The sequence below is a fragment of the Osmerus eperlanus genome, chromosome 7 (genome assembly GCF_963692335.1).
Source record: "Osmerus eperlanus chromosome 7, fOsmEpe2.1, whole genome shotgun sequence".
Classification (NCBI taxonomy): Eukaryota; Metazoa; Chordata; class Actinopteri; order Osmeriformes; family Osmeridae; genus Osmerus; species Osmerus eperlanus.
The window spans coordinates 16,060,760-16,067,140 of NC_085024.1; positions in this window are offsets into that span (position 1 = coordinate 16,060,760).

The window sequence follows — 6,381 nt, forward strand, 5'->3', positions numbered from 1 at the left end:
ACACAGACTGCACTGGAAGACAACATGGCATGTTTGGGATACAGACTTCTGTTAAACGACTCTTGGCTTCACAGTTGGTCTGAGCTTGAGATAAAACTGTCCTATCAGACAGTTTCTGATATCCATGGTAGGATTTGATGAACATCGATAACTGAAATGTATTGTATAACATCACAAGGAATAAGCTGATGCTGTGGTTTAGACTATAATATAGTACATATAATAGACATTTGATCATTTGATAGATATCCAAGCATACAATGTTTCCCTTTTAGTGAAGAAAATGCTGAGACTGGGCAGCCTGTATAAGACATGTTTTTGTCTTTGACTTACACAATGCAGTTGAGCAATCTGTGTGTGTGTCTGTGTCCTGGGTATGATTCATACTTTCTTTCTCCCTAGCTGGTAAATGGCGTCTGCCACGAGGTAAACATGCCAGGTGTCTGTCTTCTTATTATCTATGTGATGACAAGAACAAGTCGACACAAACATCCTGGGGGCTGACAACAGCAATGTGGACATCAGCAACATATATACACATATATATATGAACAGACCCACGGCACTTACACAGACACACGGCGGGCAATCAGCTTTGAGCATGTGTCCTGTCCTCCAGTTCCACCTCTAGTTCACCAGCGGCTGGTCGCCACAGACCCTTCTATCCCTCCCCCTCCCCACCTTAACCCTCAGTTCCCAGATGGTCTCGTTATGTAAGCATCTAGCACCACCTGTGTCCTCAGCCCGCAGGGAAACTGTGACTCCGACAGGCCTCTTATGGTGGACACACTCAGCTTTCTGCACACAGGAGCAGGGCACAGCCAAGCACAATCAGGAATAGTCCGAGAATTACTCACTAAAATGTTTCACAACACAACAACCAGAAACTGTTTGGTAATATTCTCGGGTGATATTTTATTTGGATTCCTTTCCGGGTTTGCAAATGCACATTGTGTCAACCGACTGGCTCTGTTCTAACAATGCATGTTTCAGCTCTCAAGGTTGAACTTTATCCCTACTCTGTGGGTTAAAGACAGCAGAGTGGAGAGAGGTTGTGAGGCAGGGAGTCAGACAGGACATGGAACGAGGCAGGGAGGGAGACACAAAAGGCAGGGAGGCAGGGAGGCTGGAAGGCCAAACAGACAGGCAGGGAGGCTAGGACCAGGAAGATGGCATTGATCTTTTCTCGCAGATGTTTTATATGTCACGGTGATGAGACACCCACTTACAAGGAGAGGGGAACACCTGTGTGTGTGTGTGTACGTGTGTATGTGTGTGTGTGTGAAGAGGGGTTGGGTTGGGTAAAAGCAGGGTTTGAAAGGAAAGAAAAAGAGAGAGGGAAGAAGACGAGCAGCCGGGCTCCTCTTCATCTCAGCGCGGGGTTCGTCATAATTGGATGGGAAGGATCAGTTGTCGGGCGCTGACAGAACTCCCAGGGCATCATGGGAACACAGAGCCTCTAAGCCCTGCCATCCAAGCCTGCCGTACCCTTCCCATGAGTCCTCTTGATGTACCTGAGATGAGGCTAGGTGGCGAGGCGGGGGGGGGGGGGGTGGAGGGGTGGCCTCTAGGGTGTTTGTGAGTGGGTTAGGAACAGTTGTAGAGTGCACTGAACCGAGTCAGGAGAGATAGGAGATGTCAGGCCCACCTTAGAAACAGATGGAGTAATTAGACCACGTTGATCAGCAGGCGGACACATTAGCGGGAACACAAAGGCAATTCCAATCAGCCGGGTGAGAGACACCAAAGGACTGGAGTCTTTCTCACGCGCTTTATCTGCTCTCCTCTCATCTGACTCGTCCTCTTTCCATGGTCTAATGGGAGCCCCGTGGGGATTGAACCATGATTGCTCTCCCACCAAGCCCTGGAGAGTACCTTTAGACCAAGAGAATGGACTCTTAGACTCTCTTTAGTCTTTCTGGGTTCCTTCACTACGGTTCAGTTATTTAAAAAAACACGTATTTGAAGGCTTCACCTTGTATTTCATCATGAAGACGACACTGAGGAGGCTGACATTGTGAGGAGTAATGACAACTGTCTTGAAAGCATTGGGACAATGAAAGCTTTCCCTGATGAAACTGTTTCCGTAAAATATTCAAGGTCATGTTTTCCTTTCAAACTAAACTCCCTGAAGCATCAAATTCAAACATGCTCAGTCTCCTCTGCTTTCCGGGAGTTTTATTTTGCAGCCCTTTCGTGACATAATGGGCTTAGTTTTTACATAACGTTAGCCTAACCTTTACAGTAGACTTTCTATTGATGTCTCCTGGTATTTCATCAAGCTGCACTAGGTGAGGGCAGTCCACAAAACTGCCCTTTTACTCTGAACTTAGCTTGACCCTTCTCCTCCAATTTCCATGTTCACTGAGACAAATTCTTGAAAAGGCACTGGTCTAATGGAAGTCAGGACTTAAGGCCAAAGCTTCCCTGGGTAAAGAGGGAATAGGACTATTGAAAATTGGATTGCGGCTGCTTGCCTGCCTGGCGGGGTGTCTGATTGGCTGCCTGGCTCAACCCCCTTGAGTATTTCAATTTTAATTGGATGTCAGTCTTTTGTTCCCACATTAGCATGTGTAATGCTGGTCTCTCTGAGCGAACCAAACCCTGCATCCTCCTGTCTCTTCTCAAGGTGACTGTGGAGGACTGGAGGGCTGGGATACTTTCATCTGGAGAGCTTCACTGGCTTCTGTTGTCACCTTCCATTGAGGCTCAAAGTCTTGCCTGGTGAAAATAGAGAAAGAAAGGGGTGGAGAGGGAGAACGAGAGAGAGGGAGTGAGAGGGGAGAGGAGATTAAGAGAGCACGGGAAAGAGAGTGAGTGAGAGGAGATTGAGAGAGCACGAGAGAGGGAGTGAGAGGGGAGAGGAGATTGAGAGAGCACGAGAAAGAGAGCGAGTGAGAGGAGATTGAGAGAGCACGAGAAAGAAAGAAAGAAAGAGAATGATAGAAAGAGGCAGGGAGATAACAGAGGGTGGAAGAATGAGAAAGAGAGAGGGAGAGACCCTGTAATGCTGGGAGGAGCTCTTAAGCAGTGGGTTGTGATCCTGCGCAGACGTTTTCACAGAGGGGCTCCAGGGCTTCTGGGAGCTTGAGTCTCATTAGACCCCCACTGAGAGAGAAGGACAGGAGCCAAGCCCTGGCCACAGATAATGGCTTTCTGCTCTCAATAAACTCACAATCACATTCATATTGAAATGGGGGTTTTGGTATAAAAAACATTTGTTGTTTTTTTCTTGGCTTTTATTTTGGGTTTGCGGTTAAAATAATATCAAATTGGAATTTGCCAGAAAACATCATACACAGTATGGGGAATGAAATTGATGGTGACATTATTTTTCGATATTACCCCCACCACCCATCAACGCTTGTGTGTTTCGTGTTTGTGTTTGATGTGCCGGGTTCTTTAACTCTCTCCTGAAATTTATCCACCATCTACCTTTCTCTCCATCCTGAGACTTCATCATTTCATCATTCGCTCAAATAGGCCTCTTCATCACCTCTTCCTCCCCTTATCATCACCTCGTCCATCAGGTCTAGAGCCGGCATCCAGACAGGCATCTAGATGGACACCCTAAGAGGCTCCGGAGAGGCCCTCTCCACATCACAGTTGACATGCATGAGGACCTTCTCATCTCGGTCTGTGGGGCCGTCGGCTGTTGATTGCATCAGTGGAGAAGGACGAGTGTGAGGTCTGGAGTGGAAGGAGACTGTAAGTGTCCCGTGCTTCAGACACGGGACACTTACACAGTGATAAGAGTCAGTTCAGCTGCTTTAACCTGGAATTGACTGAAGTTTGGATTCAGAACAGGTAAGCTGATATCAGATACATTTCCATAGCAATACAACCAAGTCCAAGTACTCTTAAAAGTGGAGAAAGATTTGCAGCATGTGTTACTTTTAAGATAATAACCTGTGACATAAGTAAAAGTTTGGTGTGGTGACAAATTGTTTTGTAACATTGTAATATTAATATTTATAAAAATATGATATCATTCCTAAATAAAAAGCGTTGTCTTCCTGGCAGCCGTCTTGCGTGGGTAGTTTACACTGCTGTTGTCATCACTGTTTTGTTTGTGTTGCTGATGTTCCCGCTGATGTCATCTGTTGTTGCTTTGTTTTGTGTACCCCACAAACAGGAAATAGAATTTCTGTCAGGAAAACATGCAAGAGATGTTAGATTTGATTGAATCGGTCATTCTGCTTGGTCACACTAGAGCTCGTTTCCAGGGAGATCACATGCAATATTTAGCTGACTCATTCATTAGACGACGACAGATAAACCTGTGAACTGAATAAACAAGCGGTAGTGTTTGATGGTAAACAGCTTCCACCCAGCGTCACAGGAATGACTCCACAGTCTCCGGTCCTGCGGAGTCATCCCTACTGCTTCTTCTCCTCCTCGCCCTCCGCGGATAAACACCACGGTGACCCTCACAGAAATGTCATCTATCGTTTCCCAATTGTAGTTCCAATTGTAGATGCGTGTGCATTGTCAAAGCAACTTTTATGTAAGCTAAACAGATGTAATGACTGAAACCTGCAATGCCCCAGTGTATTTGCCCCCGACGCCTACGCACACACATGCACACCCAGATCAAACGACCCCTTCAATTTCAGACTTCAGGCAGGCACAGTCTCCCACCAGGTAGAGATATTAAGCCTGCACATTATTTATGCAGAGGAGATTGCTATTCCTTGATTCGACTCATAAAATGTTAATATATTCATAAGGAAATTGTACTCTTTTAATCCCAGCAGAAACACTTATCAGCAAGGAGCACCTCATCCACTCCTGTGCTCGTAGCTGCTGACAAAAATAAAGCTGGCATTTCAAATGGTAATTTCTTTTGTGTTGTGACCCTCTGGTAGCTAGTTGACCAGTTGTCTCAGATATACAAAACGTGTTCATGGCGTAAGTGTAAATGTCAGCTTAAGGAGCATGTTGGTCTTTTCAAACACTGTCAAGAAGACAGTCACCTGGGAAAGATCCTCCATATAAAAGAAAGAAACCAGACAAAGATCCACATTGATAATGCAAAGACGACAGACATCATTGGCTGTTTAACATTCCTCAGCGTATTCATTCATTCTCCTTGGTAAATAACCTTTTATGAAGCTCGTCAACAAACACAGATTACATTCTCTTCAGTTATTAACGAGGAGCCCAGAGTGTGCTAGCTCTCCTGCCTCCATGCCTCAGAGAAGGAGCGAGTCACTGGGGGTCTGAGATATCGCAGTGATTATACTGTAATACCATACCTCAGATGGTGGTTTGGTCCTATTCAGACATATTAACATCCAGCACGGTGCTGGATATTCCTGCACAGCCAGAACCTACTGGGGCTTCACTGAGAAACACAACAGTCTCTCTCTGTCATTAATAACATCCAGGATATTTGTACTCGGAATATGAATATGGTCATTATGACCAATTACTAACCGTAGAGCAGGGTGCTGAACAGCTGTATTTACTGTAATAGCTGCCTAAACCCAATTTTACAGGAAGCAACAAGTAATAATAATGACACACTTTTACCTTTTCACAACACAATTGAAGAAAAAAGGAGAGAAATGTTTCCTCAAATCATGGCAAGTAATAACACACATACATACACACACACACAAACACACACACACACACGCACTCACACCATCTTAATATGGAGCCATTCTTGAAAATTACCTTTTCGACAGTTGCTATGCAACTGCAGCATTCATGCAAACCCTTTTCATTTACACAGGCAAACCAACATCCCAAAATAAGACCTCCCATCTGGCTGCCTGTATTACTGGCTTTCTGGCTGATTGAACGGGTTAGTGAATTATTTTATGGAAGGATGGTTGGTCAGATGGAAGAATGGAAGCTTGTACAATGCATCATTTACCTGGTTCTATAACTGGATCCAAATATATTTTCAAACCATTTCACAGATCAAGTATGAATTTGGGTCTCTGTAATAGGCATGCGACAATCTCACGTATCCTCCTACACACGCTTCACAGCACAGTTAGCAGAGCGGCTGAGGTTTGGACTAGAAACTGTAGAGATAAGACAACAACACAGCTGGCATTCCCACAGATCTTATCCGCCTGCAGTTTGACAGACAGATACAGCTCACTGACAGAGCATTTGTCGGAAGAGTTTACCAACCAGGCCCCAAATTTGTTTGCTCCACCCAAGCTCCTTGATCAAATGCGTCGTATTGAATGCAAGGTGACTCTAGCCGTGACGGCTAATGTGCTGAATGTCATCCTCCTGTCAAATGTCATCCACCTACAAGTGACCTCAGACTTCACTTTCACTGGCGTTGTCTGTGGAAACTGTTGAAGCCGTCTCCGCTGTGGAGAGCAGGTCTTATTTCAGGTCTTTCTCGTCACAACT